Genomic DNA, 26,025 nt, shown 5'->3' on the forward strand with positions numbered 1-26,025 from the left:
TCAAGGAGTCTTCCTGTGGATTCCTGCTGTCATTTATCCACAGAGAAATGAGTGGTTAGGGGAGAAGGGTTTAGCTAGAAGAGGCCAACAGATTAGTATCTTAACCGTTTGTTTCGTGTCATAAATATAGCAGTCGAACAAAGTGATTTGACAATAATCTACTGGGATACAGGGGGATGTTTAACCTGCAGCTGAGACTGGGTCAGAGAAATGCCTTACACAGGAGAGCGGGCAGATCAGGGAGTAGGTACGCAGCCTTCCACGGCTGTTATAAAATCCTGTTTGTTGCTAAGTCAGCAATGCTTCATGGAAACTGTATGATTAAGGAGCACATCTTCGAGGCTGAAAAGAAGAAGCAGGGCAAGCATACAAGCTTTTCAAATGCTTCTTTTGCTCTTTACTTTCCTTTTTTTTTTTTCTTTTTTTTTTTTTTTTTTTTGAAGTTAACCTTTCCAGACTCTAAAACATGCCAAAATCCAGGGCTTTGATCCATAAGAAGAGGTGCATGCAATCAGACCAAAGGCCATCTAATCTGCTATCCTGTCTCTTGAGGACAGCCAGTAACAGGTGATCACGGAAGCATAAAAAATAAAGCTTAGATACAGAGGTCTTTCTCTGACACCGTTCCAGCAGTCTATGGACTTTCTGAACTGGCAGTTCCTTCTGGACCTGGCCTTAATGAATACACTTAGTCCCCTTTTAAAAGTCCTTTTGTACTTTTGGCCTTCGCAGCGTTCTGTGGCAGTGAACCCTGAGTTCATTGTGTGTTATGACAAAGAACTGTCTTCAGGCTGTTTTAATGGTTTGTTTGATGATTTCATCCAGTGACCCTAATTCTTCTGCTGTCAGATGCAGTGATGACCACCCCTATTCCTTGCCTCCTCGCCACTTTTTACAGACCTGTATCATATATGTCCTCAGTCATCATTATTTTCCAAGCTACAGGTTCATGCTGTACGTAGCTATTCATTATATGGGACCTGTTTGACACCTCTGTCCTCTTGTTCACTGGCTCTTTTCCAGTTCTACCCACTAACGAAGTGGGGAAGCAGGTTGTTTTTGTTTCTTCAGTATGTGGATTGATGTTTCACCCTGCTTTATTGCCATCCAAATTACATACTCTCCTGTCATAAATAAGCCCTAAGAAAAATAAATCCCAATCATAAGTACACACCTGAAAACTAACATACCTACTTGCCAGAACTATTTTGATAGCAGAAAAACACCGGTTTGGTTTTCTTTCTTTTTTGTTTAAGAGACACCATTTAGTTTGTTTCAGCATGCAAAGACAAGAAAAGCCAACTGCTGCTCTACCAACAAAGAATAGCCTATTCCCAAGACTCCTCCAGGTGCTGGGTTGCAGCATTAGTTGTTATACTGAAGCAGCTGCCTGTAGTTGATAAAATCTCATTGATTGATTGATTGATTGATTTTCTTTTCCTGGAAGCGTATTTAACTTGAATGGCAAACAGGTTTGTTTTACTCTGATTTTATCCTGTAGAATGTCTTCAAGACCTCAAAAACCCCAAGGTACATGTATTATGCCCTCTGTTAAACGCACTCCCCCCTCACTCAGTGGGTCAAATGCTTGCTACTCTATATAACTTCTATATAGCCTTCTGGGAACAGAATGTAGTTTTACAGCTAGGTCTGTCAGCTCCTATTATCAGCAGTGTTTTATAACATTTTTCCTGGTAATGGGAGAGAAGAAGTGTTGGAAATGACACCGTCACTTGGACATAGAAGTAAGTTAATACATGAGATATCCTGTTGGCTTCAGGAGCACAGTACCTGTGCCAAAAGCTATTCACTGTATGTGTGTAGGATTGCCTAAAATGGCTTGATTTTTGCCATGCTTTCGTTATTCTCCAGATGTTTAGGAGATTTTTATCTCTCCCAGTATTTATTTCATTTTGTTAGCAGAGACCAGAGATAAATTTATCAGGCCAACGTTGTTCCGCTTTTTGTTCTTGTAGGAATATTGTCATCTGCTGCTTCCTTGGTCTCCCAAGCTTTCAGGGTATTTATTTATTTTTTTTTTTAATTGTGCAATACGTTAATTAACTAATTAGTACTGTGTTGATGTATATGGTCAGGTTTTCCAGGAAGACCTCTATCTCTTTGGTTTTAGGTTTTTGTTGCTTCATCTTGGGTGGAGTGCCTTAAATAGTCCGAGAGGCTGATTTCACTTGTCCTTCCCTTCATTCTGTGCTTGCTGATGTAACGTGCTTTACTTTCCCTTTCCTATGACAGATGTGAAAGCGCTTTTCTTTAACCTTGTCAACTAGCAGGATCTCCTCTCCAGTGAGAGTCTCTCATCAGTTTACCTTCTGTATTGTTGCCACACCAGTTTCTAAAAGGTAGCGTTCATTAGTTGTTTTTAATTCCCTTCCTTTTTTAATTTGGAAGTCACAGAAGTCAAATCTCATGCCTTGACTCCGGAGCCTAGTAGAATTCCTTAGGCTTATTACGCATTGCTAATTTACTTAATTTAAGAGAGCAAACTTGCTTTCTTGCATGATGTGAATCAGCTTCTTAAACTCAGCGTTACTCTTTGGGGATGCGTGCAACCTTGCTGCTCCAGAGTGGATGTTTCAGACTCTGGTGGAACTTGTTCTTCCCTGCAGATAAGATCAGCTGAACTTGGACCATCTGGCTGCTCCTATGGCAACAGCTCTGAGTCCGGGTGAGGTGACTGCATTTATTTTGGCTAGTTTTGCTAATTGTGGTTCTTTATGAGTGCCAGAATCCTGAGGCTGTGACCTGTAAAATGAATCTCTATCACTCTCCAAATAAAACGTGGGTGATGGAGCTGGGGGACGGGCAGGCAAGGAGCAGTGGTTATGAATTTTATTGGAAGTCTGCTAATGGAGGCCGAAGGTACAGCAGCACCTATAGCAGGCACAAATAAGCTATTATTTTGTCTCTTCCAAGAAGCCCTCCCTTGGGACTAATGTAACCAAGTCAGTAACCTTCCAAGGAGGTGGGAAAGACGGGAGATAATTGTTGCTATTTTGGAGACCAAGATTAGCTCTCTTTGGAGTCTGTTTCCTGAGCCTGGACAATTTTTACTCTTGGGCATGTCAGCCCAGATTTGCTGATCTGTGTGGCGTAACACGGGACCTGTGCTGGCCAGTTCTTGGGTTTTGAAAAAAGAGTAGTCAAGCTGGGGCTCACAACTCGCTCTTTCTGACATGAAATGGGGAATGGTTCTGAAAGAGCTTCTTGGCTGAATGTGTGCCTTCTAGGTTCCTCTTAGTATGCAATTATATATATTTAATGTACATGTGTCCAGTGATTTATGCCAGAGACCTTTTCTAAGTCAAACAAATAAACTCTTTGCTATGTTATGTTCAGGTAGTTTGTTCATTGGTGTCACTTTCAACTTCTCAACGGCAGCTCCTGGATTGTCGGGATTTTTCTGATTATTTGTCAAGAACCTGTACTGTCTGGATTAGAGCAGGTTTTGTGTAACACATGAACATCCTTGGTCTGTTTGGCTGTGCTCGTTAACAGATGTGTGGGCAGCTAAATCCACCCCCCCTCCCCCCCAAGTACAGCATCCTGTGGCGCTGAACACCTTGAGAGAAACTCAGATTCATTGGAGCAGGCTGCAGCAGATGTCCTTTTCAGTTTCTCTTTGGTTTTATTTTTCACTACCACTCTCTCAGCAGCTGAACTGCGCCTTGCTGCAGCTGTAAATGCATGTGACAAAGTGCCATCTCTGTTCCCCTCGCCATCTTTCCTATATAATTTGTACCCATCAGTAATGACATTTCATTTATGAAACTGAGTCCCTCTGCTACATTTCAGTTCTACCCGGTACAGTGCAATCCTTGACATTTAAGTAACTCCCCAGCTTGTTTCCCGTGCTCCCTTTGTGTATACAAAAGCCTTTTTTAAAATTCCTGACCATGTTGCAGAATAAATCCAGTCTCTATTTTACTTTGGGGCATTAAGGTACATGAAAATGTATTTGCAGTAAACATAATCTTTGCCTTTCTTTCCGTGTTTAAAGCCCACATAGCAATTGCTTTCTTACTGTTTAAGAGAAGCCTGTCTAAGCCACGCTCATTTCACAGGCTATGTCAGGGCTCCATGGAATCTGATCGTCTTTCTTTAGAGCATTAGCACTGCCATCACTTTGTGCCTTTTCTTTCTCTGTGCTTATTTTAGGGAGGTTCTCCGAGAAAGCAAGATAAATGTGTTCTTCTCTGTTCTTCACTGCTACTTTGCTATTACACTTCCCTCATCTTTTGACAGTCTCGTCTATGCTCTTTGAAAATCAGGGTACAGCCCAGGAATAAACGACCTCCTTGTGTCCCTAGACCTTGCATCCCCTGTCCTCAGCCTGCTGAAAGAAGGAACCCTCTGGAAGAGAAACCTATGGATGTAGATGAAACTGTAAGACCTCTTTACATGTAGCAAGCCTGGGAGATGTTTACCTACCTCTTCACACAACACCTATTTCTGATCTTTGCTGCAAGTCTGGGCACGTGTACTTAGGGAGTGAGGGTGCAGAAACCCACGGTGTAATATGCAGCATTTCAGCTACCCCAGTCTCGTTCATGATGTGGGCAAATCTGCTGTGCTTTTTCAGTGAGGTAGGGCAGTAAGGGAGAGTAGCTGAGAAGCATCTGCACAGGAACGTAGGGCAGAGTTGCTGTTGTTTCCTGAATTTATTACATGATTTGCCAATGTTTCAGGTTTTGGAGATGCTTCTAATCCTGGTTCTCTCTCCCTTTTCTGTCTGCCTGGTTGCGATATCAGCTCCTGCCTTTTCATCCGACTTGTCAGGTTTTGTTTTCTTTTTCTAAAATATTAGATGTGTCACCTTGTAGGAGAACTGTAAGCATAAAACAGCCCTTCTGCTGCCTTCTACCCGAGACAGAAACAGGCAACTTCTAGATGCTGAAAGACATGATTTTATAGACAGTGGATGTGTGAAATTGCACATACCCAGGAAAACACAAACAAGAGAATTTGTACAGGAAAGCTGGTGGAGCACGGAAGCAAACTAAAATGTTTGAATAGTGAGGAATGTTGCGATTGTAGTGGGCCTGAAGCCTAGAACATAAAAATGAGAGCTGATTTTTAAGCAAATGCATGAAGTAGCATGGGGAAGGATCAGGGACATCAGGTCAAGGATACGGTCAATACTCACAGAGAGAAAGTATTCTGGGGCCTTTTGCATTTTTAGTTTATTTAAAGGAAAAAGCTTCTACTGAATAGTGAGCTTTATTCCAATTGTGCAAGTGAGAGAAGTATGTTGCACCTGTAGGGTGTGGACTAAGTAACATTTCGTATGGGTTTTGGGGTGGTTTTGGCACATGCCTGCTATGGGCTGAATGAACACTGGTTATCTGACTGCCGAACTGGAGTGGCTGTCCCAGAAAGGATGTTGCTTTCTGCAGTCAGACCAATGCTCAGGATGGAGCACCAACATCCAGGCTCTCTGCCCTCTGTCCTGTGGAAGGCATCGTGCCAAAGGACTACCCCCAAACCAAGGTCTAAACATCACAGTTAAATGAACAAGAGATCATGGGGTGAACCTCCTGCAAGGTGTGCATCCTTGTGGAACACATCACTCTGTGCTTCCCCTCCGCTGGCTACAGACTAAGGGTAGGATGGAGTATGGAGAAAAAAACTGCCCTCAAGAGCAGATTGTTTGCTTCAGAGCTGGATCCTACACCACACGGGGAAAACAAAGGGCATGCCAACAGGGCGCGTGGGATAGGAATGTCGGTTGTCTTTATCTGCGGAGCGGCAGCAGCCCAGGTCTGGGGTTTTGCACAGTTGGGACTGTGAAGAATACATTTTATTTTTTTTAGCTTGAGTATTTACGTGGGCAGACCCTTGTTTCTGAGGTTTCTCTTAGGACGTAAGAAAAAGCGTAAGCACTGCTGCTTGGTGATAAAGGGCAGAACCATACTTGTACTTGCCTCTTCTTGCATTGTTTGGTGGGTGTTGTGCCTAAGAAATGCAGGGGATGTTTCATCTTATTATGTTCTGGCTTCTCTGAAACTTCAGCAGTAAAGAAAGCAGTAAGGTGCTTCCAGGTAGCCGGGCTCCAACTTCTCTGGAGAGGACGCTTGTACAAAGAAAAATAATTAAAAGGAAAAGCTAGCTCCCTGAGAAATTACAATATATTTGGTGAAACCGTGTGAAATCCCAAGGTGCAGATGCTAGACAACCTTGGGAAAAGGGCATTTACTTCAAGTGTTTGAAAAGAAAAGCTATTTAAACTTTGAAAGAGCTATTGGTTTTATTGTTGCAATATTTATGATCCTCTCTTTATAGGTCATGCAACCATTTCCTTAGTTATCCTTAATCTCCTACCAGAAATTCTTTCCCTGGGCTGGCAGTCCTCTTGTGCAGAGCACTTGCACTACAGAAACAGAAAATAGCAAATCTAAACAAAGTGGGATCATTTATAGCTGTCTCGCTAAGTGCACAACACATCTGCAGAAGGATCAGTTGCTCTGATTTAGCATGGCCATTAGTGACATTTTGCTGCCACTGAAAGGAAGAAAATGGCTCTGTTTAGTATCCTGAGGTATAGCTGTGGTAATCATAGACATTAGAAATGGAAAAGGCCATTAGGTCGTCTGGGCCATTGCCCCCGCACAATGAGCAGCTCACCAGCATACCTTTCCTTGCTAAATTATTCTACCACTTGTTTGAGGTTCTCCTTCACAGCCTAATAAATCTCAGAGGAAGGAAGTTGTGTTTTTTTTCTAAAAAATAACTTTTTGGAGAGGTACGATAGGTAAAAGTCCTGACAGGCAGCGCGCTGAAATAATGACCTGCCTGCTGGTTTATCAAAGCCTCTGCCGTTGCCCTTTCACAATGAGGACACTGTAATATATTCACTTCCTTTGTTCTGTATTTATGACTACAGCATTTCAATAAATCAAAACTTTTCTGGAAGGAAAAGTTGGAGCGGTCTCTCCTGGTTTCTCACCAATTTCCAAACCACTTTTTAAGCACGTTAAATACAGCTAGGGAGCCAAAGTTATACTTTGCAAATCCAGGCTAATTTTACTTCGCCCAGTGGGGTTGTGCTGGATTTACGCTGGAGCTCCTGACAGCACAGTATGACCAACAGCTTCCTTTTTGCATCCAGGGAGACAGGCTCACGAGAACAAAGGCAGAGGCAGACGAGCAGAGGCGCCAGCTCCAGATGCTGTACCCTGCAGCCAAAAGGAGGGCGTTGTTTCAGGCAGGCTCCATCTTGTTTCAAAGCCTTCCGTGTAAGTAGCACTCGGTGTAAGGAAGGGGGAATTTGCCCTGCACGGCAGTGTTAGGAACGTGAGGAAACCCTCGCAATCGCTGCAGCATCTCTGCACTGAATGTTGCTGCAGAAGCTATAGGAGGACCTCTGGAGGAGCTGGGCTCTCTTGATAAACACAGCTTTCTTCCTGAACACAGCCCTGGTCTGGGATGTCTTGGAAAAGCAGCTTAAACATGTATTTTCTTGCTTTTTGTGCTCTGGTTAGCCGGTGGAAGCAGGACCTTGAGTTAGAAGAGCTGCCAGGGCTGGTTTGGACTCTGTAAGGGTCTGAGTGACAATAAGCAAGCCAGTGCGGTCCGAGCAGTGGAAGCAAACAGACTAGAGCTGAGCTGCTGAGGCTCTTCAGAGGGAACACGTTTCCTTCAGCAAGGCCCTTGAATCCAGAGCAACAATAATGGAAGAACACCTCGCTCTCTTCTTTCAGGGGGGGAAAGAAAACCCCATTGTACTGTTGGCTTTCTCCTAGCTATCTGGGAGTAGCTTTAGTGCAGGATTAGCAGGAAAGCTCTGGGGTCTTTGCTTGCTTTTTCCCAAGTGAGAGAGAAAGAATCTGATGTTTTGAGAAGGGCTGTCTGTACGTGATGAAATCCACTAGAATCCTGACCACCCTACCTTCCCCCTGCAAAAGGTAGTAGCTCAAATGCTTCTTGAGCCCTGAGCGAATGAGTCTTCCTCCCTTTCTGCCTGTGTGAGATTAGTCGGTGGCTCTGAAGAGATCTCTGCTACCAAGAGGTCTTATAATTGTTCCCAGGAGCTGGCCTGAGGGCTTTGCCCACACAGCCCCACCCTGGGCTCCCAGCAGCAGATCAGCCACAGGGAGGTTGCTGGCAGGTTTTCCTTGGGCAGGTGACACAGAAAGCTCTGCTCGCGAACCTGGGTTTGACTTTGCTGCCAACCCCTGCAGAAGACGAGCTGGGACAGCCAGTGAGTCATGGGGTTTGCAAGCATTCAGATTCGAGCAGCAAAGAAGAAACAGCTTGGCCCACCCAGCTTCACGGCTCTTTGTTCCAGCAACTGCTGGAGGCGAAGTCATGGGAACGGCTGCTGCTGCTGCTCCATCTTCCCTCGCAGCCCTTCCTGCTGGTGCTCTTATCCCATTGTCACCGTCCAGCCCCGCTCCGCAGGAGCTCTGCTGGGGACTCCCTGCAGCTGACCGGGGGTGATGCAAGGGCGAGGAGGAGGCTCTGGCTGATGAGAGCCAAGGAATAAGGCTTTGTGTGCTTGTGTGCACACGTGCACCTGCGTGCGAGGGACAAATTACACCCCTCTGCGTGCAGCCCTGGATCCAAGAAACCTCCCAAGTAGCTTCCCACTCCTTGGCACACATCTTCCCCACGTTTTTCTCACCACCATCATTCTCCTCCTTCCCTGCACTGAGATCTTCGGTAAACTTTATTATTATTGATCCCAGTTTTCTACTGTCTTTCAGCTGTTTTCCTGCTCCAGCTTTCTTTCTTACAGTGCTCCCTTCCTGAATTATTTTCACTTTGTCCTCAGGTTCTGCCGTAATTGACTCTGGCCTCTTTGCAAGTGGCAGTTAGCGGTCCTGTAACACACAGGTTGGTTGGTTTTACATAAAAATGGAAGTGTTGTGCTTTCCCCATCAAATGCCAGTTTTGGAAACACTGGGGAGGAAAGGAAGCCTGTGAAGGGGGAATAATAGAGCCACCACCCAAAGCATGGAGAGTTTAAACAGTCAAACCATAGCTCTAACTCCCTGGTCAAACTGATGGCAACTGTTGTGCTTGTTTTTTTTTTTATTTTATTTCTTGGGCTGCCTGGGACTTTCCATACCAGAAAAGGAAACTGGATTTCCCCCCCCAGCCCGGATTTTCTGCCCTTCAGTCAGCCCACTCCCGTCTCCATCCTCCAGTCCCTCTTCATCCCGTCTGCCAGACCCCGCTCCTGGTTTTCTCACGTGTTCTCCTCGCAGAGCATTATTCCTGCTCACTGCCTGTGTCCAGCTCACCAGACCAAAGAAGGGCAGCAGCTTTGCCCGTGGGACTGCTTTCAGTCCCGCTGACAAGTGCGGACAGCGACGTGCCTTTTTGCTAAGGACAGCCTCACTTCCCCAGAGTAAGGAGAAATGGCAGCCATTCGTTTTGCTTTGATCTCGTCAGTAATAAAGCACAAAGGGAGCCCTTTTGAATATGAGGGGAAAAGCTTGAACTGAAATAAAAAATTAAACAGCGTACCCAGTTAATTAGAACCACAGCAAAGCCTTAGAAAGCCACAGTCTTCAATTACTATACAGCCAAAACTTCCAGCAAAAAATAATAATTAAAAAAGAATAAAAACAAACAAAAAACAACCACACGTTCCTGCTGTCCTAATAAGAGCTTGAAATCGAAAGATAGATAGGAGCCTTCCCCAGCCTCAGTATTGGTCCTACACGTGTGGTGTTACCAGATCTGCACGGACTCCTTATTCCCCTCCTGCATGGGAACACACGTACCCGCAGTCCTTGTGCAACAGGGAAGGAGCTGGCAGGTTTGTGCCCCAGCCCTTTTCCTTCTTCCAAGCCCGATTCTGCTGTCGTGATGGGGCTGGGTGACATAAATTTGTACGTAAATGACCATCACACGTGAACGTGTGGCTACCCTGGGAGCAATAAAAACTCCAGCGTACGCTTCAACCTTGGCAAATGGAAGGAGAGAGTGCCCGCAGCAGTTACCCTGTGTCTCAATGCAAAACTCTAACGCTGTCCTCATGATGAAGGTGGAGCTGAGACAATAAAATCCTGTAATTGCTTTTACATACCTATGCTTTAGTTTTTATTTAGGTTCAGTGAAAGGTGACTCTAAACTGTTTTGCGCAGGCTTCTGCTGGTGTTGAGTATCGTGCCTCTGACCAAGCTGGTGGAATGGGAAGGTTAAAAGGTAAATAAAACCTCACCTGAAGAGCTGCTTGACCTCTAGACTCAGCATAACTGCTCCAGTCCTGGCCAATAATTCATATATGCACACTGATTTGTTTTCAGCACTGAAAGCACAAAGCAGGCATCTTCCTCTGCCAACACAGTAAAAAAAGTGGGTAAAAAAAAAAAGGGGGGGGGGGGGAGGGTAAAATAATACAATATCATTCAAAACATTTTCCTAATTGCCTTTTTTTCCATTAAAAAAATCCCACATGTTAACATTGTTTTGCCAAAAATTGCAATATTTAAAATAGCTTCAAATAATGTTAACGAAGCATTGTTTTAATTTTGCCTCCAGGAAAAAATGAAACAAAATACTATTATAAATTGTTCTCCATTTAAGAACAACTGCCATCATGCTGGTAACATTTTCCCTTCAGCTGTGGGCTGACGACCTTCTCTTTTCCCTTTTTCCTTCCAACAGTGTTATGTGAGCACAACAGCACAAGTCAAAACTTCTGCTAAGCGTTTTGCCCAAGACATACATAAACTGCTCGTTCCTATTGCAACTGCGTTTCTTTCGTGGGTATGGCATGTAAAAATAAGTCATGTCAAAATAAGCTTATTATGCTGGGAGCAGTTACAGACTTAGACATGTCTGACTGCGACTTGAAGCTCAGATCTTGAATGCTAGCAGTCATTAAAGATATGTTTTTAAACTATTTTTGCAAAGCAGGAATGTTAGCGTTAATCACCTGACCGATGTACAAATTTGAAAATTATATTTGACGTTATCTCCTTAATTTCCTCCTACTATTTCATTTAATTCTAGTATTCATTACTTCTCTTTTTCCTTACATTGCTCCTTTATGTTTGTTCTTTGCTTTTATAGCTGACCTAGAAAGGAAAAAAAATAATTGGGTTGAAATCTTCTCTATTTTAAATACAAATCCTTTTTTCCTATCCCCATTTTTATAGCTTCCAGGCATATGAAGTCTTACTTCCTCCCTGTCTTGCTGGCTCCCTGAAAATCTATGTGAAGGATGCACAAGAATGGTTGAGAAATACTCTTGCCATCCAGTTGAAGTAAAAGGAAATGCTGAATCCTTAGCAAGTATCTTTTCTGAAAGTAATTATTAGGATAAATACCTTTAAATAAGGATAATCGGTATTTTAAACAGCATCCAAATGTTTCCAAATATTTGTTTTATTCCTTTGGTACTTTGATGTCATTATCCCTGCTGAATCTTCACTAAAGTCTTCTAGGAAAAGGATAGAGAAAAATGCAGCTTCCAAGGGAAAGAAATAAGCAAGAGAATAACCTAATCAGCTTGTCTTCATATATAACAAGAGAGCATAAATTCTTTTATTACTTTTTCACAAATCATCTTTTTAACAACAGCCATCTTCTTCTCCAGTGCTGGCTGCATTTGAGTCACGGCTAAAGCACGGCATTATATCACATGGCAAATGCTGCATTTCATTCAAAAACGCTTAAACATAACATACAATAAAGAGCAGCAGCATAAGCTTTACTGTGGCTTCCCTAAAGGTAACCTGCCTCTACTCGCAACACAGGTAACTGAACAGATACTTTCTGTGCCCACTAAATACCTGCTGCTTAAAAGACCAGAAGCAGAAAAACAAGAAAAAGGGTTAGCAAAGAGTATTTTTCAGTAGCAATAGCTTTTAGAGACTGACTATCCAGAGTTCCTTCAGGTGCGTTAGTTAAAAAAAAAAAAAAAAAAAAAGTTAGCAATCCTATAAAAAAAAAAAAAAAAAGAGGTTGGAAATAATAAATCAGTGACAGATATGGGGGGAAAAAATATCAAGGTTACTTTTAGTGTTTCGTCCCCTTTCGTGCACTCAGAATTGTGCCAAGCAGGCAGCACTCTTGCCCTTGTTTGTTTGTAGAATCCCTGTTCCCATACTGGATCTATGTCAGATGCACTATTATTTGTCTCTGATATCACAAGTAAATGTAATTAAAAAAAAAAAAAAAAAAAAAGAAAAGAAAAGGCCTTTTCATGGCACAAGGAGGAGATGTTGTAATAGTCAAAACGTTGTGGAATTGACCCCACACCTCCCTCGGGGCACACTCACTATGAGGTTTCACACCTTATGAGGGTTGCACGCAGGGTCCCAGCCTGCTTCTGTAGAAGCCAAAGGGAGCGTGTCCACGTACTGCAGTGAGCACATTCCCCTGTGCTTTGGTCTTTCACATCACTCACCCCCACAGAGGAAAGCTCTTCCAGAAGTCCTCACCCCGAAGCAGCCCAAGCTTCCCCAGCACCTGGCAATGCACCACAGCGGTAGTGTAATACTGACATCCAGTGGATGGAAAAATGCAGTTTCACTAGCCAACTCGGTCCCATTTTTGGACAGAAGTGGTGATTGGGTAGATGTGAAAAAAATAGCAAGAACTGTTTTGTTGATATGTGTTAGGACTTTACAACAGCCAAAAACTAGCCCAGCAGCTGCGATTCCCCTAAATCCACAGGCGAGCCTAGGTGAGATTTTCTGAGTCAACCATTATCATTTCAGACAAACCAAAAAAATCTGCTTGCTTTCTACAGTTCAACTTTGCTCTTCAATTTGTTCTACAGGGTACCACATCTGCAACGTGGTACCTTTTCCTTCACTGAAATGAAAGTTTCTGGTTCCCTAGGTTTGTGCAAAATAAATCACATCGCTTCACCTTGCTTTCCACGTCCCGCTGTGCATGCTACAAAGCCCTGAGCAAAACATGTGAAAGAAAACAACTGCAAAAGAACACCTATAATGGGAAAAGGAATCTAAAGAGTAAAACGTTATTTCAGTTATGGCAAAAACAAGGTCAGTATCTTGGACATCTCCTCCTTTCCAACACCTGCAACCTGTAGCCTCAGTGTATCAGTGGCTTCTGCTCGCACCAAAAAAATAGATGTGGGAACACAGGATACGGACAGTTCCTGCTCTGTGAATAAACACTGGGGAACAGACAAGATCTGCACCCCCCAATTTATACCACTATTTCATATTGATTTATATAGTGGCTTTTGCATTCCTTAAAGCACCGCAGTAATGACCGTGTACATTTATATAGTTATATATACACTACAAGCATATAGAAGAAGCCAGTATAAAGACTTCTTTGTATTAAAGGGTCTCTTTTCCTCATCCATCAATGTAAAAACCAACTGCTCTTACTGACTGGGGAAGCCATCAAAAGATTAATTGCTGTTTACTGACTCGTGTGGCCAGGGTTCAGGTGGAGCTGGTCTGCTCAGGCTGTTTTCCACTCAGCATCCGTAGAGCAGTTCGGTAACATGACGGGCTCACCACCTCTTTAGCTGGCGGTTCAGCATCAAAACCGTATTTTTGGCAGCCCCCGTACTCTGTTGATCAGGGTGTAACAGGATTATCTGGAGGGGGCTACGTGAAAACACCGCACTGGCATGCAGCCCTGGGTGAGGTCAGGCAGTGACAGCCACCAAGATAACAGCAGCTGCAGAACTGATGGAGAACGAGCCCGAGACGTGCTGAGGGGCATGGCTGTTGGTACAGGGAAATTTTGTGTAAGGGCTGTGCAGGGCCTGGAGCACAAGTCCTGTGGGGAGCGGCTGAGGGAGCTGGGGGTGGTTGGGCTGGGGATGAGGAGCTCAGGGGAGACCTCATTGCTCTCTGCAACCACCTGAAAGGAAGCTGTGGGGAGCTGGGTTGGCCTCGTCTCGCAGATAACGAGTGATAGGACCAGAGGGAATGGCCTCAAGCTGCACCAGGGCAGGTTCAGGTTGGCAGTGAGGAGACATTTCTGTCAGAAGGAGCAGCCAGGCACTGGGACGGGCTGCCCAGGGAGGCGGTGGGGTCACCGTCCCTGGGGGCGTTTAACGGGAGGCTGGGCGTGGTGCTTGGGGACACGGTTCGGTGGTGACACTGTTTGGGGGTGCTCCGGGCGGCCTCCTCCAGCCCCGTGTCTCTGCGGCCCGTGAGGCGCCGCCATTTTGCGCCCTGACGGGGCGCCTCGCGCTCCCCTCCCCCCCCAACGGCCACCGGCGACGCCTCGCGGCCCCGTCACGTGCGCGACCGCCCGGGCCACGTGGGGGCCCCGCCCGCCGCCCGCGCACCCTCACGCGGCCCGGCCGGGAGCGGATTGACGGCTGGATCGGCCAATCAGCGGGCGGCAGGCCGTCTCCCCGCCCCCCTCCGGCACGCGGCTGCTGTGTCATCCGGCGGGTGACAGCGGGGGCGGTCGCCAGTTGGCTGCGGGGGAGTCGGCCGCCCACCAATGGCGTGGCGAGCCGCACGATTGACACCTCCCCCGCCCAATAGCTGCGGCCGGGCGGGCGTGCCCGCGCAGGGAGGGGCGGGGCAGAGGGTAAACGTCGTTGGCGGCCGGCGCAGTGTGGCGTCGTTGCCGCGGTCGCGCTCGTTACCGCCTGTGCCCATCACGGCCCCGTCCTCCGTCCGCGGGCGAGGGCAGGGGGCAGGCTGGCGCGGCCTCTCCCCCCCCACCCCGCCTGGGCTGGGGCCGGCCCCAGCACCGCAACCGCGGGCCGCAGCTCGGTGGGCGGGCCTCCGCGCCGCTGCGGCGTGATGGGCACCTCCCCTGGCCAATGGCGTGCGAGGGCGCAGGCCGCCAGCCAATCGGTAGCGCGGGTGGGCGGGGCAAGCAGGGGCGGGCGGGCGGGAGCCCTGTTTGAGGGGCCGATCCCGAGACCAACTGGCGGGGTGCGAGAGGGGGCGGGAACACGCAATGTCAATGTGTGACGGGCACCCAGGGCAGCCAATCAGAGAGGCGGTAGTGATGAGAGTAGCCAATGAGACGAGGCGGGAGGCGGGCGTTCTTCTTGATGGACGTGTGCCGCGGCTAATGGGCGGGGAGCTCCTCGGGGCTCTCCCCAATGGACGGCGTGCGCTTGCGGAAAGGGGAGCGGAGGGGGCAGACGGGCAGGCGGGCCGACCAATCAGCGCGGGGGTCGGCGGGGCGCCGTCCAATGGGCGGCGCGAGGGGCGGCGCGGGGGCGTGTCCCGGTGTGTTTGGGTTCGTGCTCCTCGGGGGAGGGAGGGAGACGGCGGCGAGCAAAGTTTTTTTTCCTTTTTTTTTTTTTTTTCCTTTTTTTTTTTTTTTTTTTCTCCCAAATTTCCCGGCTTGGCGGGGGGGAGGGGGCGGCCCGCTCGCCTCTTTCTTTTCTCTCCCCCCCCCCCCCTCCACCTTGGCGGCGCTCCCCGGGCGGAGCCGCCTCCCCCCCCCCGAGGCCCCGCGCGGCTCCGCGCCTCAGCGGTGAGTGCCCCCCCCCCCCCCCCCCCCATCCCCCCAGGGCCCTTCCCGCCCGTCAGGGGCCGTTGGCGCCAACGGCGCGCGCGCCCCTTCCCCCCCCCCCCCCCCCCTCCCTCCTCCTCCCCTCAGGGCCCCTCAGAGGGAGGCGGGAGGGGGACGGGGGACGGGGGGGGGGGGGCGCTGCCCTCCCGGCTCCGGCGCCGCCCGATCGCTTCGCAGCGCCCGGCCCGGGGCAGAAGCGCCTCGGCTGCGCCCCGCCGCGGTCAGCGGTGACCCCCCCCCCCCCCCGGTTGCCTCCTTCCCTCCCCTTTCCTTCTCCTCGCCCCCCTCCTGGGCACGCAGGCGGCGCAGGGGAGCCCCCAGCAGGCTGCTTGGGGCCGGAGGGGGGATTTGGGGGGGGTGAATGAGGGTCTGTGGGGCGAGGCGGCGGCTGTGCGGGACGTGATGCTGCTCCTGGGGCTGTGGGAGGAGGGGCTGCGCGCAGAGGTGTGTCCCGAACGCGCACGGAGGGTGAAAAATAATAATAATAAAAAAAAAACAAAAAAAAAACAACTTCGGTAGCAAAATAAGGCAATGTTTCTGTCTGGGGACGCGTCGCCGGCTGTGGGTAACGCCGCTCGGTGTCCTGCGAGGAGAAAGCTGCTGTGTGAGCACGGGTGTAGGAGTAGCTGCTGCTGCGGGAGGTGGCCGGAGCTGCTGGGATAACACCCAGCTCCAGAGAAGTGTTTTCCTAGCTGGAGTAGATAAGGCTAATACTGTAAGCGGTGGTTCGTTTTTTCCTGTGTTTTTTCTTCCATGTTAGACTAACCTGAATATTTGTTTTGATAACCCTCCAGAGAGTCTGCAGGGCGCCTTTACAGTTAACTTAAGTTTCATACTTTACGCTCTGTCATTATTATTATTTTAACCACGACTTGTTAGGTTTCAGTGTTTCATCCTCTGCAAACCGTATGAATCTTAGTGAGAAGTAGTAGGTAGACTTCTGCAGTTTGTATAGCTCCATATTTAACAGGTACGTTTTACTCACTAGTTCCCAGTAACACTGCTATTCAGATGAATCAGAGTTTAGTTTTCTGGTACAAGTGTAGTATGGCTAACAGCTTTGATTTTCAGACTCTTTAGATACTTTGACAAATTGAACCAGCTTTGTATAAAGCTCGTCTATACTGGAGTTGCTCAGCAATTTCGCCTCTCTTGTTGTGGCTCTTGTGGCTCAGGTTCCTTGGAGCGTGCATGCTGTTGAGAAGTTAAGTCCACGTCCTGATCTGCTGCAGCATCTGAGGTCTTGAACTTAACAGTTAGGTCAAGGTTTCCGTACGTGATCCATGATTAGTGTTGGGGCTGCTGTGTAGATGTACCTCGGGAGTGCTTTAAGGTGACTTTTCACCTGCTCGCAGCTAACGCAGTTACAGGTAAAGTTAGCCAATTCTGCACTGAAGAAATAAATCACCTCACGAGAAGCTGAGGCTGCAGAAGGGAGCATGGGACCCTGTGCAGAAGCAAGTGTGTGTTAGCTTTTCTGCTCTGAAGTTCTGGTGGCAGCAAGGTGCAAGCAGGTCTTACGCTGTAGAAACTAGGTGAGGTTGGTGTCATACCTTGTAGTGTCACCTGGGCTAGCTATATTGCACGTGGAGTTGTATATTAATAGTGTTCTTGTAAAACTATGCGTATATAAACAATTAGTACAGAATTGCTAATTGGTAATACTCTAACGTGTGTGATTCTCGTGTCAACTTGATCTTGAAAGTTTGTTTCCTTATAATGTTGTCATCAGGCTGCTTACTAAAGGAACTCTCTTCATTCCGGTAGTGTGGAAGCACTAGGAAAAACCATGACCCTAGTTTACAGAAATGCCAGCGTCTCCTGGTTAGACGAGCTTATGAATTGATGTGTTACTGCAGCTTTTGTGTGGCTGCAAATTAAGCTGGAAATCTGAGCCTTCATCTTAAAACAAAACAAAAAAAAAAATTTACTAGCTCAAATATTAGGAAAGAAGAATCTTTAAAGCGTGAATCAAAAAAGCATCGTCTGCCAGAGATTATGTGACTGAATATTCCAATAAAACACTCGAGTTAGAATGCGTGTCATGGCTTTGCTTGGTGATGAGTGTTTGATCATTAAAACTTGATAGAGTGTAGAGCTGATTCATGTTGCGGGATAACTGGAAGAGGAGGGAGCTTCAGGGGAGAACTCTGCAGTTGCAAAATACTATATTGCGCCTCAGATTTGCCTTCTCTTACAGGTAGTAGAAAATAGAAATAAGTTGTTTTGTAGAAATAATGCATAACATGTATCATATCTAGAGATAGCTGCATCCAGAAGGATGGAGTGAATTAGAGTACTGCTGTAGAAAAAGCCATGTGAAAATTGAGTTCAAATGGGTTTTCTTCTATTGGCTTTTGAGTTTATTTTTTTTCAGTAAAACTGCGTTTCTGCTTACAGAAGAGATTGGATTTACAATTAAGCTTTATGAACTGAAGAGCATAGAAAAAGTCTTTGGAGCTTAGTTATTGATTTGAAAAAGTTTATTAATAGTTATTAATACCTAGTGGTTCAGTTACTTGATATGCCATTTTCTACAGAATACTTGGATGCAAAATCTCTTGTCCTAGTCACTCATTGCCATTATCTTTCTTAATTTCCCTCAGAATGGCTTTTTATGCATAGATATTGTCGAGCTTGTACAATAGGAACGATCAGCGGACACTCTCCAGCTTCTTTGCAGTGATGTTCCTCAGTAATTGCTCTAATGCTAGTGTTAGGTTCACAAATTCTGTCTGCCCCAAAGATTTACAAATTCTACAATACTCGTACTAAGAGGAAATACCTGATACTAGGAAATATTTACCTTGATTTTTCTTTAATATAAGAACTTTGTCACCTTGGTGCATATAATATATGTGCCTGAATTATCTTTGGAAATGCTTTTAATTATCTTTGAGTTGTTTTTTTGTTGTTGTTTGTTTTGTTTTAGTGCAACATTTTACAAGTATTATGTCTATCTTGGGGAAAGAATAGGAAGAAGATGTCAGTCTTGTGTTCTATTAGTAAGAACTTAACCACAGATATGTGGAGCAATTAGTAGCATATACTTCTAACTGTTTAACCAGATGTGGTAGAACAAGATTTCTGGATTCTTGCTGATAATCCTTCCTTAGCTTAACGTTTACTGTCTTTTCTCCCTTTTCAGTTAAAATATGTACGCTAAATTTGTTTGGTTTTTTTTTTTCAGTTCATAGTGTGTGCAATAGGGACTGAAGAATCACTCCTAATTTCTTGTTAATGCAAAGTAAACTTTCTGCTACCGTCTGCTAGTAAAAATAGGGGTGCTGTTTGGTCCTTGAGCCAGCTGTCACTGTCAGACAAGGAGCTGCCAGTTGGTATTTCGGCTTGTGAGTTGACCAGGGTAATAGTAATCGGGATATTCTGGTTCCTCTTCCCCGTCACTTTCAGCGGACAGTAAAACTCTTACACTTCCTCAGATTGCTTTGCTTTACTCTTCGTGAGTTCTTTGCTTTGCACAAAAATAGCGAAAGCTTCTACTTGCTTATTTCTCTGAAGAAAAAGTATGATTTACTACAAAAAAGTGACATTTCTTTTACTCTGTGGAGCGGTAGGCAATAAGTGTATTGAATAATTTTTCCCTTGTCCTTCAGGTAGCGGTAAGAAGGAGAGGGTGTTCTGCACTTACGGTTTGCATGTTGTAGGGAAATGTTCTGAGGTTTTCAAGTTTTCATCAGTGTAAGGATTGTGGTTGGAGTTTGGATGTTCTCCGTGTTTACCATGTAGTGAGCTATGGAGATGACCTTTTCCAGTTTCAGCTAGGCAGTACGGATTGCGTTTCTGGGCCTTGCCAGCTTCTGAAATCAGATATCTTCTGTCTTATTTCCTGATTTAATGCGTGTGGATTAGAAAAAAGCACAATGGTTCCATGAAAAATCCAAAAAGAAAGATGTTTCATCTGGGACTGTCAGCATTTAATTACAAATATATATGTTTAAAAGGCTGACATAGGTCTAAAAGTAGCTCTTACTCAGTTTAGCTGTTGTGTTTTTTGAGAACACTGTTTGATGAGAGAAATGGGAGGTACGGTAAGGCAGTATTCCTGCTGCGTGCTGTAGGGGACTGGTCAAAATAAATGGGTAAAGTAAAAACTCACAGTCAACGTATTTTGACCCTCTAGGCAGAACGTTGAAGGCTGAAAAGCTAATTAGCGGATGAAAGGATAAGAAGCAAAGTTGCAAAACAAAGGGTTGATAATTTAAAATAGCCTGTCAGAGGATTAGGCAAAAGGTGATACAATAATATTGTGTTGCATGAGGGGAAACCCTCTAAACTATTAAATGAGTGGCAAAAGAAATAACCCAGTATATGTTTTTACTTGCATTTAATTTCTAAAATGTCATCTTAGTTCTTGACAGTGCAGTGAAAAATACATTGTGAAAAACTACCTGACAGTGTTTTTTTCAGTCAGCTTCAGTTTTTTGGCAGCAAGACCATCCTGCCTTAGGAGAAATGGCTTCTTTTGTGCTGTTGGATTTCGTAGCGGTCTACAAAGAACATAGTTCTTAACCTCCGAACTCACAGATATCAGTGGATTTTTCAGATTCTCTTTTACTAGTTGAAAATGGCTTTTCCCGTTCCCCTCATCTTGTATCCTGGAACTGCATTTTTTTTTTTTTTTCCTATTCAAATCTCTTTTCTTACAGGAAACATTGATTGTGCCTTGCTGTTCTTTGCTACGTTTGTCACGTAGCAGAAATAGACAAGTTTCACAAGTGAAATCACAAGTATGATTTCCAAATCTAGAAGCTAAATGTTTTGCAAAGCCCTGTGCCAGCGTTCTTGTTTTAAGACTAGTTTATTAAGTCTGCGTGTTATCAGAACAGACAATCCCTGGGATGCTCTACAGCGATCCTCACCGACCTCCCTGGCCCTGTGACCTCTGCAAAAGCCTGGTGGCTGTCGTGTGTTCGTGGTAGGAATTGGGTTCACCTTGAGGAGACAGATGTAACTCTCCTGGGGCACGCCAGCCCACTGTGCGTGCAACACGCTCTGGCTCTGGGCGATCCACCAGCGTTAGCAGCAGTCCCTCTTCGCTTGCTGCTGCTGCTTGCAGCTGAGAGACGTAAATTACCCAGGAGCCCTGTGTCAGCACGCTCTGCTCACACCCTCAGGAGCTGTGTGTGGCTGAGGAGACACGGGTCATCCAGCTCTTCGCTGGTTGTTTGAAAACCTTTTACTTCTCTCTCTCTCTTTTTTTTTTCTTTTTTTTTTTTTTTTAAGACCCTTAAAAATAATCCGATTTACTTTTTCTGGAGATAATTAAAATGCCACAGAGTACATTTCATTTTCTTGCTGCAGCTGACAGCAGAATCTGCTTCTTCATACAGCAGTACTGTAACTTAGAAGTTTTTCCAGAAGTTATGTGGGAGATTGAATCACCTATGCATTTATTTCCTTTACTAATATGAGGACACACTATTTCAGATGTCACAGGTTTCTGTTTGCACAGTGTCTTAAGATACTCTAAGTTAATATTACTAGGTGCAAAAGCTAGCTTGAGAACTGGTGTCTTTAACACAAACTTAGGGTATAAAGTAGTTGATAAAGTTTTGTTTCTGCGATAGAGGAATGTTGTGTGTCTGCTTGCCCGTTTCTTACAGGTAAAGACACACAATTCACTCCAAACTGTGGTCCATTCATGACCTGAAGCAGCTGAAAATTACTTTAAGAAAGCAAACACTTAGAGTTGTGTGAAAGGGTTGCTTTAGGACATTGTCAGCTACTTTACAGACTTGAGTATCTCTCTTTGAGACCCTCTCCAGGATTTTTCTGCACTGAGATTTTCTGGGATACGTGTGGGATTATAACAGCATTGTTACATTGCTCTAAACGTAGCAGTTTAACTGTGATTAGAATGGACTTATTATGATTTTTTTTTTATTTTTTAAGTTGAACTTAAGCTGCTCCTAAGAAAGAAGCTAAATAAAGAGAGCTTCTGCACAAATGTGTATCCACACAGGAAGTTTTACAGTCATTGTAATTCAAATTCACATTCTTTCTGTGTGTAATCAGGGTCTCAGAAGAACTTTGTTTTCCAACTAGTTTTCTGTCTTTTTCTGTTAAATGACTAAGATTCTGCTTTAGGAGATTTTTATTGCATTGTACTAGATATGAACGCTTGAAAGTAAGTGTAGATGAGCCTTTTGGTGAGGAGAATAAGAATGAAAGGGAATCAAGCCACGGCACTGGTTTATCCATTTGTTGCAGACCATTTTTCATAGAAAAATATTTCTGAAAACTTTCTTACATTAGAGTTTTTGAAAGACGAATGCTGTCTTTGTATTAGCATCGCACCACCCATCATATGAAACATCTTTACTGTAGTGGTTTTAAATGGGCACAGTTGCTGTTACCTGCAATAACAGTACCAGAAACTGTATACTCTGTGTTTCTTGAGCACTTAAAACCGAAGTGGGATACTGAAACGTATCTTGAGGTGTTGGGGTTTCTTCTTTGAGAGTGGGGTTGTTTTGTTTTCATATAGCTGTGCTTTTTGCTTGGATGAATGGCTGCTTTGGGAGCTGTTCATCTACTTTATGTGGCTGGTGGCATGAAGAATACATACAGATTTTAGCTACTTTGTCAGAGCCTTTATTATATTCAGTAAAAAGTTAGAAGAATGGTACTTACATTTCTGATGGCACTCACTTTGCTGAGTGAGACTTGAAAGTGGAAAAACATTCTTTACTGCACAGCTCAGCTTTTTCACTCACTTAGAAAACTACATAGTTCTAGTAAATTAGCTTTGCATGACTTTCTTTGTTCAAGCTTTTTAACTTCTGGAGTACCCAGAGAAGCAACCCAAAGTGACCAAAAACGTTCTTTCTTGTTGGAAGGTAACTCCTTTGGTTCTTTCATATCCAAAGGCCAACCTTCTTTCTCCTCCCCGTCCAACGGGGATTGTATGGATCCTTGGCAATTTGTGTTCTGCAGAAAATGCATTCAAGTTGGGAGAGTCTTTGAATAAAAACGTAACTTGGCTTGAGGAGAAATGTCTTAAAAGGTGCAAGTCCCATTGTATTAAATACTTTGACATTGGCCAATAAGCAATGGAAAATACTCCTGACTACATAAGGTAACGGTGGCCTTGGGACAAGAATACAATGACACAATTGGTCTGTTCTGTCACAGGTCTAGCCCTATACTTACCCAGTGCTGGGCAGTGTTACTTGCACCAGTTTGGGTAACGAGGCAAACTGGTAGTGTCTTGTGTATGAATACTGTATGGCAGCTTGACTTGCTCCTACCTTAGCCGTGTGGAAGGAGACTAGCTGTGTAAACTAAACGTTAATTCAGTTTTAGAAAGCTTTAACCCCAAAAAACAAGTGGGAATTCATATTACTACATTTTTCAGATTAAATGAATTATGAACAAAGAACGGTATCTAAAAGGGAAAAACATTCAAACCTAGAAGCAAATTTTTAAAGAGTTACATCTTTAGGTACGATGGGACAGCTTTACTGTGCAGGTCAATTGTCATGTATTGCAAGTAGGTAGCCTAAAGTAGGCTTGATTCATCCTGACTGTAATAATGAACACTGGCTACTTGTCTTTTAAATGCCACTTTTAGAGGAAATTAGATGCAAATGTTGAAGAATGACTTTGTGCCACCCCCAGAACACGGAAGATTTAGGACTCTTGCGCATGCCTCAGGAGAACCAAAACTCTTTGTACAAATAGTTCCACATTCAGTAATTCTGACTGAGCACATTTATTCGCGCTTGCATTGTTGAAGACTAGGATTATATCACTAATAACATATTCTTTTAAAATAATAAAAATAAGAACAAAAAAAAAAGCGTTGCCTCATTTCTTTGCAGAAGATTGAATTAACATTGTTAAATACACAGCAGATTTTTTTTTTAAATTGGCTTCCTTTCCCTTTCTTAGGTGCCTAAATAGCTGAAAAGTACAATTCAGGCTGATGTCAAGCTGTAAATACTGATGAAGCTGAACTTGGCAGCTGGTTACGTTGCAAGTTGGTGTTTACAATTGTAATTTAGAATTACCTGCTTTACAACTTAGTATTTATTTTTTTCTTTGACAATGATAGTGTCAAGATCTGAAACTTTTCTGCGCATATGTATATATATATATATATGTATATATGTGTATATATATATATATATATATAAATCATGTTGGTAGGAAGCCAAATAAAATGCCTTTGTGTAAAACCAAAATCTCAGTTACTAATGATTAGAAATGTGTTAAGTACGGCACCTTCATTCGGAAAATTTCAAGGTGTAAACTAGCAAAGACTAAAATAAACGTAAAATAAAAGCAAATTGTGACTTACTATTCATTCTCAACACATGCACGCAGCCCGGCCCTCCTCCTGGCCCTGCCTCAGCCCACCGTGGTGATAAATGTCTGCCCAAAGCAGCGCTGCGGGGTGGAGTGTTAAGCTCTAGCGCCTTCTGCATGCACCAGCTATGCAAAGATGCGTTTTGTGTTTGTGTATCATGACTGCTGTTGGAGTTAGCACCAGAACTGTGTTAGTGTCGGCTTCTTAGTGTGAAAGTATTAAAAAAAAAAAAAAACAAAAAAAAAAAAACACCAAGAAGTTTAATAAACCTATAGAAACTTTTATACTTTTCTAATGGTAAGGCAGGAAGATGTTAAGAACTAAAGGGTTAGGTGCAGTATCTTCCAATCCCCATGCTGTGTTTGAATGATTTCAGTAGCTCTGTCTTTAAATAACCCCTGTAACTGCTGAAGTTCCCATTTCAGTGTGCCAATGGATAGATAAGCCACCCTTCTTCCCCAGGGCGCATGCCTGCTTACTGCCTTATCAGTTTTAATTTTGTTTCTGCTGCTGTTTTTGATAACCATGGTGGTGCGTAGGTCTTGATGGCTGTTACTTCTGGATGAAAAGGAAACCCTCGATCCTGAGTTGCCTGTCTTTCATGGTATAAATAACCTGGTGGGATGATTCTGTTGGGATTATCAGCAGTAGAGAAGTTATCTATAGCTTTCAGGTTTACAGTTGAGCTGTCAAGAAGCAGGTTTCTTGTACTAACGTTTAGTTTAAGATGGACAGAAGGGTTTAAAGTCTCTGGTCTAGCATAACACCTCTTGTTCCCTTCACCTCCCCACTCTGACACTGAATTCCTCTGTATTCTGAAGACTCATTTTGCAGCTTTCCTGAAATAAAGCCTCGCTGCTGCTGTACTGGTTTTGCTTCAGCGGCGCTGCAGCTTTGAGAGTGCTGGTGTAAATGGATTGCTGGCACTTGGAGTTGACTGCATCCCCGTTTTTGCCACCAGAGCATCGTTAAATTACATGATAGTTGTAATACTCATGGTAATGGCTGCTTGTGTGCCATTAGGATTCCGAGCATTGCTCCCATTATCAAGCAGAAAGCAGTATTAGCAGTGTAAAACAGCCTTCTTTTGTGCCTGTAAAGCATTAGTTTGCAATACCTAAGAGAACAGAAGATGAACAATTGAAAGGAATGAGTTTTGATCGTGATAGTTTGTTTCTGACTTTACTCAAAATTTTCTTTCATTGCGTTAGCTGAGTAAAACCGGTGTAGAGCAGAAAAAGCAGCCAATATTCAAAGCTCATCCTTTTTTATTTCCTAGGTGCCTCAGTCGTCACTGAAATTTACAGTGCTGCTGACTATCCAGTTCGTGTTGGAGAGGGGATAGGGAAAAGGGGAGTTTCCCTGCTCCACAGAGCTTACAGTCAAAGACAAGAAAGAAAGAAACACGGGGTGTGATTCCAGAAGATGCTGAGATGCTGAAAGAGTGCTCCCAACAACCTCAGGTTTTGATAGCTTTCCATAAGCACAGAGTTAGAGTGTAAAAGGTCTCAAAGAGGTAAAAGTAGGAACAGTTTCAGGATATGCACACATTTTATACATAACATATATGTGTCCGTGTGTGCTTCAGCCATGCTGAAGAGGCAGTGGGACAAAGCACAGAGAAGTTTGGGAGACATAACCAGTGGGCAGCCTCAGGCTGCTGGGAGTTGGTTTTAACCTTGATTACAATTGAGAAGTGATGTGTAGTGCAGGATAGGTGCCGAGGCAGACTAGAAACAAATAACTCTCACGTTCACTGTTACCTTTTTAATGGATTCTTCAGCAATATAAGCATGAGCAAGAAAAAAGTGAACTTCGGTGCTTCTTGTGCATTAGAAAGTGGCAAAAAGGTAAACAAAGCATTTTTAAAAAATGCGCTTTCAATTTTTTTTCCCCTTAGTGGGAGGAGGAATACTTGGCACCTTACACGTTGTTTATGTGAATGTTTTGGAACACTGGGGAGGTGGCAATGCAATGTTCTGTCTTCAGTTCATTTTTCAAGGTTGTTTTCAGATGAGAGAGCTAGACGCGGGATTTCTAAGTAGGAAGTCTGACTGAAGAACATTTTTGTGTAGCCCAGGTCTGCCTTTCTTTACCATCCTGCTTTTGAAATGGATGTGGATGATCTGGTATCCATGTGATGGAGTGAACAGAAGTTTTGTTCGTTTTTTAAATTACACAGATGTGGTTTAAGAGATATTACTAGTTTCTCAGAAAAAGTCCAATGACTGGGATTTGAA

General features: G+C 44.5%; 1 protein-coding gene across 1 annotated transcript in view; it reads left to right on the top strand.

Moving 5' to 3' along the window:
* The first annotated feature begins 15,367 nt into the window (after window positions 1-15,367).
* TNRC6B (trinucleotide repeat containing adaptor 6B) overlaps window positions 15,368-26,025 on the top strand; it is a 127,148-nt gene continuing 116,490 nt past the window's right edge. The window contains exon 1 of the mRNA XM_084298618.1: window positions 15,368-15,414. The gene's annotated coding sequence lies outside the window, so the exon portion shown is untranslated. The remainder of the gene's footprint in view (window positions 15,415-26,025) is intronic.

The sequence above is a fragment of the Netta rufina genome (assembly GCF_964035555.1).
Source record: "Netta rufina genome assembly, chromosome: 1".
NCBI classification, from domain to species: Eukaryota; Metazoa; Chordata; class Aves; order Anseriformes; family Anatidae; genus Netta; species Netta rufina.